At 47.7% G+C, this 14,140-nt stretch overlaps 1 protein-coding gene across 2 annotated transcripts in view; it reads right to left on the bottom strand.

Annotated features, from left to right (window-relative positions):
- Positions 1-14,140, bottom strand: part of SYT2 (synaptotagmin 2) — a 115,373-nt gene that overhangs the window by 62,511 nt on the left and 38,722 nt on the right. The window contains exon 1 of one of the 2 annotated variants that reach the window (XM_063793617.1): positions 16-119. The exons of the other annotated variant lie outside the window; for it this stretch is intronic. The gene's annotated coding sequence lies outside the window, so the exon portion shown is untranslated. Of the gene's footprint in view, positions 1-15; positions 120-14,140 lie in introns of those variants that run through there. 2 annotated transcript variants of the gene reach the window in all.

The following is a 14,140-nucleotide window of genomic DNA, read 5'->3' as shown; positions in this document are numbered from 1 at the left end:
GTCAGAAATCCCTACCTTTGCCTCTACTGATGCCTCTTGGATCCTGCCCTGGTCCAGTCCAGAGCTGAGTGGCAGGATGGCTGAAGTCCCCACTCCCCGCCTCTGGCCCCCAGGCTATGACAGCAGCTGCCAGAGGGGGTAAGAAGACTGGGGGCCTAGGTGCAAGCTGTGAGTACGTGTGGCGTGTGTGTGCCTCAGACAGCAGCTGAGCAGCCTGCACCAATCTCAGAGGCACTGCAATGCAGTGGTCGGATTTTTTTTATTAGTTTTTTTTTTTCCTAAAAGTCCTCATTTCCCAGGGAAATGCGCAGCCAAATGCTTTAAAAAAGGAGTGGCCAGATTGCCTCAAAATGTGTCAACCCCTCCCAATTCAGGGTGCTGGCACCCTCCTCTTGCCCCTGCCGGTGTGTGGCCCCCTGAACCCTGCTCCTGGTGAAGTCAGGAGGTCTAGGTAGAAGGAGTATGAAGTGGCCGATTTTCCCTTCCTAAAAGCTGGGACACAGACTGATTGAACTTAAATGCTTGCCAGATTGGAGAGCTTCTCAATTTCCCAATCCCTAGGGGATCTGGCATAAGCCTCCTTCACAAGCCTCCTTCACATAGAGGCAGAGGCCTTTAGACTCAAGAAAATCTCTGTCTCTCTTTCTGAATGAGTTTTTTGAGGGATGGAGGGAAGATGACAACACCCCTCCCCCTTTGGAGTATCAAATACCAAATCTGCTGCAGCATTCTCAGAAGGGCATGAAATTGACCACCCTGTCTCCTTCCCTGGTGGAAGGGACCCCTCCCCTTTCCCAATGCACAGCAAACTAATTCTGCACACATGCTACCTCTGTCCGTGTTCTTCTGATCTTGGGTTTCATTTTAAGGGAACTTTTTAGTCCAGCTCTGTTTTCCCCGTTAAAAAGGTGATGAGTTCAATCAGCTGTGAAAATAAATCCAGAAGAAGGGCTGAATGGAACCAGGGGCAGACCTATCCCTGCCAGCTCAGCCCCTCCCTTCCACCAAGCAGAGGGTTTCCCGGGACTCCAACTGCTGTGGAGTGACACCGGGGGCTCTTTGCTGACAGAAAGACAGCGGCAAAAAGAGATAGCTTAGAAGTGTGGTCAGGCTGGCAGTGTGTGGCCAGTAAGTGGCATTTTAGCCTTGGAAAAGACTCTGAAAGCCCCTTGCAGGGGAAGTAGAGCTGCCCCTGCAGTCTCTGTCCTGGCTCTCAGGTGCCCAATTTGGGCACAGCAGGTGGTGAGCATCACAAGGTCCTAAGCTCTCTCCCCATGACCTGGAGGGGCTGCGAGAGCCCCATCTGCCCTTCTCCTCTAATGTTGGGTCTCTCTTGGGCACAGATGGTTCTAGCTTAGGGGCAGCCAGGGCATAGCCGAGCCAATCTGGGTACAGCCCAGGGAGAGGTGCTGCCAGTCAGCCCATCTGTCGAGCAGGTGACAGCTGCTGACATGTAAGTTGGGGGTGAGGGGTGGGGAGCTGGGCTGGTAGGGTCAGAGCTACTACCTGCAGGACCTCTCCTCCCTGCCATTAAACCCCCTGGGTCCCAGGCAGGAGGTACCTCCAGACCTGAGCTTGGCACGGAGGTCCTTCAATGAAAACAAACTGATTCTCTGCCCAAGAATCTCTGTCCCCTCTGCTTCGTGTATTTCCATCAAAACACAGGCTGGAGCAATGCCCATTGCCAGTTGAGGTGACAGCTCTCTCCTCCTGAGGTCAGGACAAGGGGCTGGGTTCTGAGGACAGTAAGGGAGACCTGAGTTAGCCACAAGGGGGAACATCTCACCAGAAAAGCAGAAGGAATTAGCAGAGCAGTACAGTGTGATATATACAAGCTGGACTTCGGTCCTGACTATGCTACCTTTTAGCTGCATGACATGGGGCAAGTTCAATAACTTGTCAGAACCTCAGTTTCCTCATCTGTAAGAGGAAAAGTAATACTTCATAAGGCTGCTGGGAGGATCACATGACAATGCATGTATGCCCTCAGCTAATGGTGGCTACAACTTCTGTTACCGCTACTACCCCAGCAGGTGAGAAAGACAGGAATCTCTTCCACAGCAGCTTTCACCAAATAGCTCCCAGACTTTAACATGCATTGAAAATCTTCTGGAAACTTCCATAAAGTTCAGATTCCCAGGCCCAACTCCAGAGATTTTGATTCAGCAAGCTCAGTTCTGGTGCTCCAGGAGATTTTGACATGGTGGTCAGTGGACCACCTTTATTTTTTTATTTTTAAACATTTTTAATTTAAAAAATATTTTTATAGAGATGGGGTCTTGCTATTCTGCCCAGGCTGGTCTTGAACTCCTAGGCTCAAGCAATCCTCCCACTTCAGCCTCCCAAAGTGGTGGGATTACAGGTATGAGCCACCACGTCATGCCGGTGGATCACATTCTGAGAAGCACTTCCCCAGAGGAAAGGAGAGATGGTTCTGAGCCCATCGCTCCCAGGTAGTTAGATGTGGGCGCCTATGCTCACAGCACATTGCAAGCTTCGTCTCCCCCAGCCTTCCTTCTATCCGGACTTAAACACTCTCTAGTGCTTTGCTTCTTCTGCCACAGTATCATACTTCTGCATCCCTTTCCTCAAGTCACTTAATCATTCAGCACATGCTTATTGAGCATCTACTCCACTCCAGACATGGCTCCAGGTGCTGGGGACAGAGCACTGAATGAGACAAAAATCCTTGCCCTCATGGACCATATAATTTGTGTATTCATTGATTCAATCAATGCTATGGAGTGCTGACTCCTGCTGGGCACTGTGCTGGATGCTAAGGTTAAGTGCACAGCCCTTCCTGTCAGAAAAGGGCCGTGGAAGAGATAGCCCTTAGGACCACCTGCCCCTGGGAACCCTCAGTTCCAAATCCCAAGCTAGAGGGCAGGGTCCAGCCAGTTATCACTTGCCACCTACTGGGTGGCACCTACTGGGGCCACCTACTGGCTATGCCAAGCAGAAGCAGCCTAGAAGAGATGGATGGCTTCGCCTTCCTCCCCAGCTCACTCATCACCACCGCTGAGTACAAGGTATTTCTTTTTTTCTCCAGTGCAGCCTTGTCCCTTTGCATGATCCTATGCCTCATAATTACATGTGAGGATGGGTCAATCCCCCAAACACGGTGTCAGGCCATCGATAACATTCCCTCGTGGTTGCCCTATGCCACTCGGCAGCCTTCACACAGCCTGGCAGGGGGAGCTCAGCCCGTGGCCTCAATTTTTCATGCCAGTCCTGCATCCATCACTGGCCTGCCAACTCCGGTCTCTGCTCCAAGGGGGCAGGTGTTCAGAGAGAACACTCTGCAGGCGCTGGCCCTCTCCCTCCACCCCTGCGGGAGTGTTTCTAAAGCGCAAAGGGCTTTCAAAATTCATTGGATCCAATCCCCACATTTTGTTAGTGGGGTAACTGAGGCTCAGAGTGGGACCCTAATTTGCTCAAAGTTGGTCACAAATCTAGTATATTTATTTCATTAATGCACGCATTTCCCATTCATTAGTTCACTTGTCAGACACTTTGAGAGTCCACCGGGTACCAGGGCTGTGCTAGTCACTGGACATACAAGGATGACAAGCTGTGGTCACCCTTGTCCACAAGAGGCGCGCCCTCCAATGAGGAGACACACGTGTGATCACAATGCAATGTACAACGTATGATGATCAGTGTGGTGGGAACAGAGAGGAGGGTGCCAACCTGGCCCAGGAGCCACGGGACCCTCTGAGCAGAGTTTTTGGGGGGAGAATAGGAATTACCCAAGCACATGGTATAAGAAGGGCGTCCCAGGCAGAGGACACACCATGGGCAAAGACCAGGAAGCGGCAAGAGGCACAGTGTATGCGAGTTGGCGGCAGAATTGGAACCATGCCCAGATCTTCAGATCCCAGTGTTTTTCCCCTATCTCTGCAGCCTCACTACTTCCTAAAGACGCAGAGATTACACTAATTGATCCCCCTGCCTGGGGCAGAGCCCCATACATTCAAGGCAAGAAAGTTAACCCTCTAATTAGTAATGATGCTCAGGGCAGCATCTGGAAGACAGCACATCAATTACTAAAACTCACTGAGGCCAAGGGCTCCTCCATAGTCTACCTGGACTATGACAGCGCAGATACTAGCAGGGCCAAGTGCTACCCTTCCACCAGCTCAGGTACATCATTAACCAAGAGGCAAGGGATGGAGCGGGGTGGGTGGAAAGACCCTATGTACTCCATCCTCTCTAGGTGAGTGCACATGTCCCTAACTTCCCTGGACATGTGCCAGGCTCATTAAGAGACGCTGTGCGTTATGGTTGCAGGTACAGGCTTTGGCATTACACAAAGCCTGTTCCCATCGTTAGCTAAGCCTTTACTATCTGAGTAGCCTTGGGCAAGTCAGGTAACCTCTCTGGGCCTCAGGATCATCACCTGTAAAAGAGGGTTACTAATATCCATCTAATAATGTTGTTGAGGATTAAAAATAATGTGTACAGAATAGATTTGCAAAGTCCCAGGCACATAGTAAATTGTCGGTAATAATAATGGAGAAGTGACTGGGGCTTGGAAGGGGAAATGAGCTTGTTCTTTCCCAGAGGAGAGAAGTAGCAGCAGGCTGCAGTACTAACTCCTTGGATATGCTTAGCAATGTGAACTGTCATCAGTCACTTAATCTCTCTCGGCATCATCATGAGTCCTCTTTTCTGGAAGTTTTCCTGAGATTATGAGTATGTGGGGCAAGGGACAGCAATCAAGGTATCAGCCCAACACAGGGGAGGCCCTTTCATGGCTAACAAGAAAGAGAACTCAAGCCAGCCACCCTTTGCCCCAGGGACAGCAAGTCGTTCAATCTTCTCAGAGGGAGAACCAAGGGATGCAGAGGTCATTACCCTCAGCAATAAGAAGGGCTCTGGGATAGCAGGTTTTATCAGCAGCCATTCTAGCATGGACATTCAGTTGCCATGCCGACAGTTCAGCCTGCTCCCGGCCCTGCCCTCTTCTTTCCAGGTTGCTGGGCGTCACCATCTGCACCAAGTACACAATACTTCCCCAAGAAAACTCCAAAAACCTTTGCCTTCGAACTGGCTCCTCTTCCTGAATCCCCTGTGTCTGTCCACAGCACCGTTGTGTTTCTGTTCACTCCACTTCGAAACCTCAGCGGCAACATTTTAAACAGATCTTTTATTATGACTATATCCTCAAACTTACACATAGGTACAAAGGTGAGTATAATATGCCTCATGTGCTCGTCACCCAATTTCAATATATAAGAATATTCTACAATCTCCTTTTACCTCTTCCACCTCACACTTTTTCTTCTGGAGTATTTTAAAGCAATTCCAGACACTATCTCCTCTGAGGCTGGCTAAGGGACCTCTGCTCGAGCTGCAGGGCTGTGGCAGGCAGGGCAGGAAGACCATGGGGCAGCTCTGGATGCACTCGCTGTGCCTGGGTGCTGAGGGATCTGGCTGCTCTGTCTCCTGGGCTCTTAGAGGAATGGATGCTCCTTTCTCTGGGTTTGTACTAACTTTTGGATGGGCTTGGGATCCAAGAAGTTCCTCCCCCGGATGTAAGGTCAGCCAAGTTACAAAACTCCAGGATTCCACAAGCACAGTGCCCTCTGGAATCTGCAACGAGGCAGCATCGGGGATGTCAGCTGCCTTGCTGCGTGCTCTTCTACCCTCAAGTCATTGTCTTCTCTTTGCAATGCAGGTAGGGAAAGGCAGGCTCACCCACTGCCTGAACCCCGGCTTCCCCAAACAGAGGATATGAATGTTGAGAGGGGTAGAGGGAGGACCTTTCCATGTACAGGGAAGAAAGAGATTTCAAGACCCTCTTTCTAATAGTCCATGAGGCTCCTGTGAAGTCCCAGCTCACGCCTCTCATTCTGGTTCATCCTTAGCTAGCAGGAAGGTGACTCACTGCCATCCCTCTTCGGTTTCCTGCACGCACACAACAGCAACAAGGCCCCAGTCTCCATCATTGGCCTCATTTTATGTTTTCCAATCAACTTCATTGAATTATAATACATACATGCAATGAAATATCCTCATTTTAAGTATGCAGTTTGATGAATTTTGTTAAGTGTATATGCACTTTCCCACCACCCCAATCAATATACAGCATGTTTCCATCACCTTCAAGCATTTCCTTGTGCCTCTCTGCACTCAGCCCCCATCATCCCCAGCCCCAGGTAAACTCTGATTTGGTTCATCGTCAAGTTTGCTTGTTTGAAAATCTTACAGGAATGGAATCATTACAGGATGTACTCTTCTGGGATGGCTCCTTTTACTCAGCATAATTATTCTTTGAGACAGAATCTTACTCTGTTGCCCAGGCTGAAGTGCAATGGCGCGATCTTGGCTCACTGCAACCTCCGCCTCCTGAGTTCAAGCGATTCTCCTGCCTCAGCCTCCCAAGTGGCTGGGATTACAGGTGCCCACCACCATGCCCAGCTAATTTTGTATTTTTAGTAGAGACGGGGTTTCACCATGTGGGCCAGGGTCGTCTCGAACTCCTGACCTCAGGTGATCTGCCTGCCTTGGCCTCCCAAAGTGCTGGGATTACAGGCGTGAGCCACTGCACCCGGACTTCTCAGCATAATTATTCTAAGATTCATTCATGTTGTTACAGGTAAGAAGAGTTCATTCTTTTTATTACTGAATATAGTATGCCATTCTATGATGTACCTATTTAAGTTTTTAATTTCAATTTAAAATAATTTATTTATGTATATTCTGCTCTTACTCTTCCTACAGTCTTCTGTTCTAAGAAACTCTGCTGCCTTCTAAGAGGGTAATGAACTGGTCCCTGGGATGAAAGTGATGAGGAGGAAAAGGGCAACAACGACAACAACAGAACAGTTTTTGCTGTCACCTCTTGCGTAAAGCACAGAGTCAAAGGTACTTAGGTATGTCTTGTTTAGGGAGAGGATGAACCCAATAACTTCTATACTCCTTTTTAGTTTTCTGATTCCCTTTCAGTGACTTTCATCAAAAAATTATAAGCACTTACTAAGTCCTGGGCTAAGTATATATGACAAGGCGCCTGACCTCAAGGCCCTTGTCACAGAGACAGGCAGATGAATATGTGATCCCTGGTGTTTCTTCTGGACTAAAGCAACCAAGGGAAAAGTCTGTTTGGAGCTCTGACTTCTGGGCCTTCAGATAGTCTATAGCTGGGAAGATAAAGCTACTTCAAAAGTTCCCAGCTGTGACATCCTACAAGGCCAGAAGAGTGGGGTCATTGCTTCATGAATTATGGGTCTGTTTCTACACTTCCTCATTTTCTACACACCAGGATCTCTTGGGAGGGCCTCGGTGCACTTTTCTCTCCTCACTTGCTCTTCTTTCCCTCCCCCACATCTGTCTCTTGCTCCTTTCCACATTCATTGGTCATCAGTGCAATGTTTACACTTGTTTTGTTGTTTATTAAATGGAGCTTTGTGATCATGATTTCTAATTTAAGAAGCAAGTCACAAATTTATTTCTTTAAAAAGCTAACTAGCCGGGCGCTGTGGCTCACGCCTGTAATCCCAGCACTTTGGGAGGCCAAGGCAGGCGGATCACGAGGTCAGGAGATCGAGACCATCCTGGCTAACACGGTGAAACCCCGTCTCTACTAAAAATACAAAAAATTAGCCGGGCGTGGTGGCGGGCGCCTGTAGTCCCAGCTACTCGGGAGGTTGAGGCAGGAGAATGGCGTGAACCAGGGAGGCGGAGCTTGCAGTGAGCCGAGATCACACCACTGCACTCCAGCCTGGGCGACAGAGCGAGACTCCGTCTCAAAAAAAAAAAAAAAAAAAAAAAAAAAAAGCTAACTAAAATAAGTTAGTTTTGTGAGCAGCTCTCAGCAGGAAAAAAAGATTATCTAGTCCCTGGTCCTCATGATGCCAAACAATTAATTTCACTTAAATTTCCCCAGTGATCAGACAGCTTGACTGGCTGTTTCATCAGAATCTAGATCCAGTTTGCTGGTGAAAATGGTAGCATTCTCTTCCCTCAAAGAAGATTCCCAACCAGGAAATCAGGACAGACCAATACCCCACAGAGCAAACCTAGAATGCAGAGGGCCCAGGATTTTGCATCTTCTTTAGGCCCACACATAATGTACAGAGAGGAGAGGGTTTGAAGGCTGAATACTGGGGATGCTGGGGTAGGGCAGGAGAAGAGAACAATCTCTCCGTGATAAATACCTACCATTTCAGAGGTATGTCACAGACGCAGCCCAAAGTGAATGACTTTATTGGTCTATTGAGACTCTCCGGGACCAATGTGCTTACCATGGTGAGTCAGAGCACCTGGCCTCTTATTAAATTCACTGTTTGAAAGACCTAGAAGGCCAGGCACAGTGGCTCATGCCTGTAATCCCAGCACTTTGGGAGGCCACGGCGGGCGGATCACCTGAGGTCAGGAGTTCAAGACCAGCCTGGCCAGCATGGCAAAACCCCGTCTCTACCAGAAATACAAAAATTAGCCGGGTGTGATGGCAGGTGCCTGTAATCCCAGGTACTCAGGAGGCTGAGGCAGGAGAATCACTTGAACTCAGGAGGTAGAGGTTGCAATGAGACGAGATCACACCATTGCACTCCAGCCTGGGCAACTGAGCAAGACTCTGTCTCAAAAAAACAAAACGTACAAAACAAACAAAAACCCAAAAGATTGTCATTATGTTCTCTTTCCCATATAAAGGATTCCTCTCTATTTGTCCCAGAGTATTTAAGCCTTATGAATCTTATAGTAATTTAACAGTTGATAGAGAATTGAGAAGTAAGGCAGGGAAAAGACTCAACCGAAAGGAAAACAGTATTAAAGAGCTACTACCACTCCTAGGGCTGGGAGGAAAAAAAGGAGGAGGTGGTGTTATTGGGACCCAGAATCTGGGGCCTTCTGTTAAAAACTAGATCCATAGAGGAAACACAACTACTGCCAGAGAGGCCACTTGAGGCAAAGAGAGAAAGGGATTCTCCCCTCCTCCCACCCTACAGTCTCCACCAACGCCTACCTGTGGCTGAACCTACCCAGAATCCACTTGTCAAGGGAGCTTGGGAAATGTAGTTTGCTGAGCAGAGGAAAGGATCTAAAGACAACAGGCAAGTGACCAGCCGTGTGTGTGTGTGTGTGTGTGTGTGTGTGTGTGTGTGTGTGTGTGTGTGTACCTTCCTGTGTGTATTTATCAGAAAGAGGTGTGGATACTTTATTTTATAGTGGTCATTCTAAATAAACCACATTGGTATGTGTAACCATGAAGATTACATCAATCAATAAATCAGTCAATACATAAGTCCCATGAGAGTAATGGACTGAGCCCACAGTAGGCTTCTCAGATATTTTCTTTTCATTTTATTTTATTTTATTTATTTATTTTGAGATGGAGTCTTGCTCTGTCGAGCAGGCTGGAGTGCAGTGGCATGATCTTGGCTCATTGCAACCTCTGCCTCCCGGGTTCAAGCGATTCTCCTGCCTCAGCCTCCTGAGTAGCTGGGATTACAGGCGCCTGCCACCACACCCAGCTAATTTTTGTATTTTTAGTAGAGACAAGGTTTCGCCATGTTGCCCAGGCTGGTCTCGAACTCCTGACCTCGTGATCTGCCCACCTCGGCCTCCCGAAGTGCTGGGATTACAGGCGTGAGCCATCGTGCCCGGCCCAGATATTTTCAGGCAATCCTCCCTCTCAGCACCATCAAAGCCTATGTAGCAGTTCAACAGCACACAAATAAATGGAGAAGGACATTTTGGTGGGAACAGAATAGAGGCAGAAGATCTGTAGCCCCCCAGAGTATAAAATCATTGAATATATTGTAGGGCTCCAACACTCATAGTCAGACATGTGGAGACATGGGCTCACACATCTCTCGTGCGCTCATCCACATCTGTTGGTACACTCAGACACACTCAGATAAACTGGTTAAGACACATGTCTGCTTCAAGTCTTTTTTTCATTACGGTCTAAACCTCTCAGGTGTGATGTGGGAGATAAATATAACAGTATATGTGAAAGTGCTTTATAAAGTTGATAGCATATTACTCAAATAAATGCAAAAATATAATCGAGATTATATTTTCATTCCGTAGTTTGTTAAGAGTGAAAACTGCTAGCAATGTTTATAGGTAGAATTACTATAAGATCCACAGGGTTTAAAAGCTCTGGGGCAAATAGAGAGAAATCCTTTATTTGGGGAAGAGAACGTAATGACAACATTCATTTATCAAGTGCTTACTACATGCTAGACCTGTGCTAGCCATTTTATGTGCATTATGCTACTTAGGAGAATAATAATTCCTTGCCTTGAAGTATTTCTTATAGGCAGGCATTACTCTGTCCATTTTCCAGAATAAAAGCAGGTAACTTGCATAAGAGCTCGTGGCCACCAAGGGACAGAGCTGGGATTTGGGCTTGAATCTGTCTGACTCCAAGGCCCACCCACCACTCCATAAGGCATCTCCTCAAAGACAGGGTGGCGAGGCACTGACCGATGGCCCCTGGGCAACTGGATGACCTGAGTGTTGAAGCCACATGCATCTCTTGAAGTAGAAGCCAAGAGGAGGCTTGTTACATCAGGTAGAAATGATTGGCTGAGTAGGAGGAAATCTTGTAGTAATCAGGTATCTGTCTGTGTCTCATTTATGTCAAGCCTTCAGGAATTTGGGACCTGTTGATGTTTCTGAAAGTCTAGGGTACAGTTAATAAATTCAGCATACATTAATTCCACACAAGCCATGAAAATATCAGTGAGGCTAAGCAACTACTAACACAAAGTGAGATACTGTGAGTCACATAACTAGACAAAATCTTTGCATCTCTTTACATCTTGCATTAAATTGTGCACTAAAATATTGTTTAGAAATACTAATGTTTAATTTTTATCTTTAGCACAGGCATGATGGCTCACACCTGTAATCCCAGCACTTTGGGAGGCTGAGGCAGGAGGATCACTTGAGCTCAGGTGATTGGGACCAATGGGGCAACATAGCGAGACCTTGTCTGTACAAAAAAATAATTTAGGCTGGGCGCGGTGGCTCACACCTGTAATCCCAGCACTTTGGGAGGCCGAGGCGGGTGGATCATGAAGTCAGGAGTTCAAGACCAGTCTGGCCAAGATGGTAAAACCCCATCTCTACTAAAAATACAAGCAGAGAATTGCTTGAACCTGGGAGGGGGAGGTTGCAGTGAGCCGAGATCACACCATTGCACTCCAGCCCGGGTGACAGTGCAAGACTGCATCTCAAAAAAAAAAAATTAAATTAGCTGGGCCTAGTGGTGGACGCCTGTGGTCTCAGCTACTCAGAGGCTGACGTGGGAGGATCACTTGAGCCCAGGAGGTCAACGCTGCAGTGAGGCATGATCATACCACTGAACTCCGGCTTGGATGACAGAGTGAGACCCTGTCTCAAAAAAAAAAAAAAAAAAGACCACCCACAATTCTTATCTTTAATAGATTTCAAGACCATAGTTGAGTAGAAAGACACGAAACACGTCTCTCATTCAGTCAACCCACCTGGGAGCCCTGGCCTTTCAGATCTGGGCATAACCGAGGCACTGTCATCTGCCTGGTGACAGCTTATCCTCATTGGTGTAAAAGCAGAGGGCCTGATGAATACAAAGCTTGCAGGTCCAGATCCATTGAACAACAGTGCCACCCACACCCCAACATTCATCAGCACACCTGTACTCACTGACATATGCCAGCGCTCGTGAGGAAGGAGGGCTTGTGGCAACCCAAGAGGGAGAAAGATTCAGAGAATACCACTAATGCTATCAGCCAGGGGTCCTAAGAGAGGCATTTTCAGTGTTTAGGGCGATGCAGGAATGTTAGAATTTAGCCTCTCTACAGTTTGTGAGGTCCCATGAGTGACCCGGCCTCACAGGAGCACTGGGAGCAGACAGAGAAGGAACTGAGAAGATAGTTTTACTCCTGAAGCTGAGGAACCTAGGCCAAGACAGCATGGGATTGCAGGATCATAGAGAAGTGGGAGCATCGGGCACTCAACCCTTTAACCCCTGCATTGCTAAATTTCCTTTGGTGCCCAGGGAGCTACTGGCTGAAAACTGTGGTGGGGCTTCTGAGGTTCCAAGGAGCTGAAGAGCCACAGAATCCCCCAAGCCCAGCTAGCTCTCCCTGGGTATTCACATTCTTCCTTCAGTCATTAAATGTCTAGAAAAATGAAGGGGAAGGGGGAAGAGGAGCACAACTCCACTGGGTGCTAAATCAAGATTAATGAAGTTCTCACCAGGATTAATTACTCACTCCCTAGTTGCTGTGAGCATAACATGGCCATGACCATGTGTAACGGCCAAGTCTGGTTGGAACAACATGGGTGGGCTAGATGGGTGACTTAGGCCTCTCCACACCTAATGTTTGAAAGCAGCTGTCAAGGGAGCAGCATGAAAGGAAGGTGTCCCTGCAGCCTTGGGTCATTGCTCTGTATTAAAATTCATCTTTTGTTTGTCCCAGTCTGTTCTGATCAATGTGGGCTCTGACTAATCATACACAGCCATCGGTATCATTGAAAAAACAAGGAGAATAACTGATTTAACGACCTGTGGATGGGGCTGGATTCTAAATGTTCACCATCCCAAGGCCGCCCCGTGATCTCTGCTGGGTCAGCTGGGCCTGAGTCTGTTCACCTGGTCAGGGTTGATACAGGCGAGGCCAAAGAACCAATCCTTTGTGATAAGCAACCCGCCACTCCCATCGGCGATCAGCTGGCCTAATGAAGCAGTCAGACCAGCAAAACTCCCATCACCTGCACCAGCCTTCAACCCCTGTGAGGGGCAATAGGGGCCCCTCCTTTTAGAAACAAAGTCATGATCAGCCTTCCCCACCTTTGAAAAAAGAACTCAAAGAGGACTGGGGAAAGCATGAGAACCAGAGGCAGCCCCTGATCTGTCAAGGCCTTGGAGTTGGAGCCAGAGGGAAGTGCTGCCACTCCTGCCTGCCTGGGACAAGCTCATGGCGGTGGAGGCCAGTCCCCAGCACAGCACCAGGGCAGCCAACTGTGCATGGGCCAAGGCAGAGAGACCCACTTTTAGCGAGGGAAGTTAGGCCGTCAAGATCGACCCTCCCACTGAGGAAAAAAGCTTGATGAAATACAAAAAGCACCTAAACAGTGTCAAAGACAAGCTAGTGAGGAAATGCTGGGCCCAAATCTAGAAGACAACAAAAACCCAGAGCTGGAAGTCGCTTTTGCCCTGAGGGCATTTGTCCGTCAGGAGGAAACTGCTGAGAAACTCAGCTTGGCAGGGCTGCACTTTTGGCAGCCTCCCAGGGCTAGAAAAATGAAAGTCAATAATGTCCAGAATCCACCAAGGCAGGCCTTTGATAAACTACCTATTGCTTTAGAGTCAACCCCAAAGGGGCTCATCCCTTACATGCAGAACAAAACCAGATGGGCTTCTAAGCTGACTTCACTCTCTGGCCATGAAAACTTAAGCCCTGAACTTGAATGAAGCTTCCCTGCCCTAAGAATGCCCCCAGGCACACTGCAGAAGCTAAAAAAATTATCTCTGAATAAAAGAATAAAAATAAAAAAGAAAGAAAAATTTCTCTCCAGGGAAGATAGCAAATGATTTGTCAAAAACAATGCTTACTACATAATTAAAGGAACTCAGGCACACAAAGAAACAAGACACCTTGAGAAAGAACTGTCAGGAACAACAGATAACAGAAAGAGATCCACAGGGACTCCAGATAGGGGAACGGCAGGTACTGATTATAAAACAACTATGTTTTCAGTATCACGTAAATAAAAAGCCAACATCGAAAATTTCAGCAAATAGCCAGAAACTGTAAAACGTGCCATGTGATAGTTTGAAAACAATAAAATATAAAGCTTATAATTGACAAATGCAATGCTATGGACTGAATGTTTGCGTCCTCCCAAAATTCATATGTTGAAATTCGTTTAACCCCCAGTGTGATGGTATTTGGAAGTGGGACCTTTGGGAGAGAATTAGGTTTAGATGAGGCCATGAAATGGGGGTCCTGTGCCATGGGAAGAGGATATAGCCAGAAGGCTGACATCTGCGAGCCAGGAAGAGGGCCCTCACCCAGAACCACATCTGCCAGCACCTTGATCTTAGACGTCCAGTCTCCGGAACTGTGAGAAATAAAGGTCTGTTGTTTAAGACACCCAGTCTATGGCATTTCATTTTAGCGGCTGGTGCAGACTA

The sequence above is a fragment of the Pan troglodytes genome, chromosome 1 (assembly GCF_028858775.2).
Source record: "Pan troglodytes isolate AG18354 chromosome 1, NHGRI_mPanTro3-v2.0_pri, whole genome shotgun sequence".
NCBI classification, from domain to species: domain Eukaryota; kingdom Metazoa; phylum Chordata; class Mammalia; order Primates; family Hominidae; genus Pan; species Pan troglodytes.
Note: the sequence above shows the minus strand (reverse complement) of the source record. Positions and strands in the feature narration are given on the sequence as shown.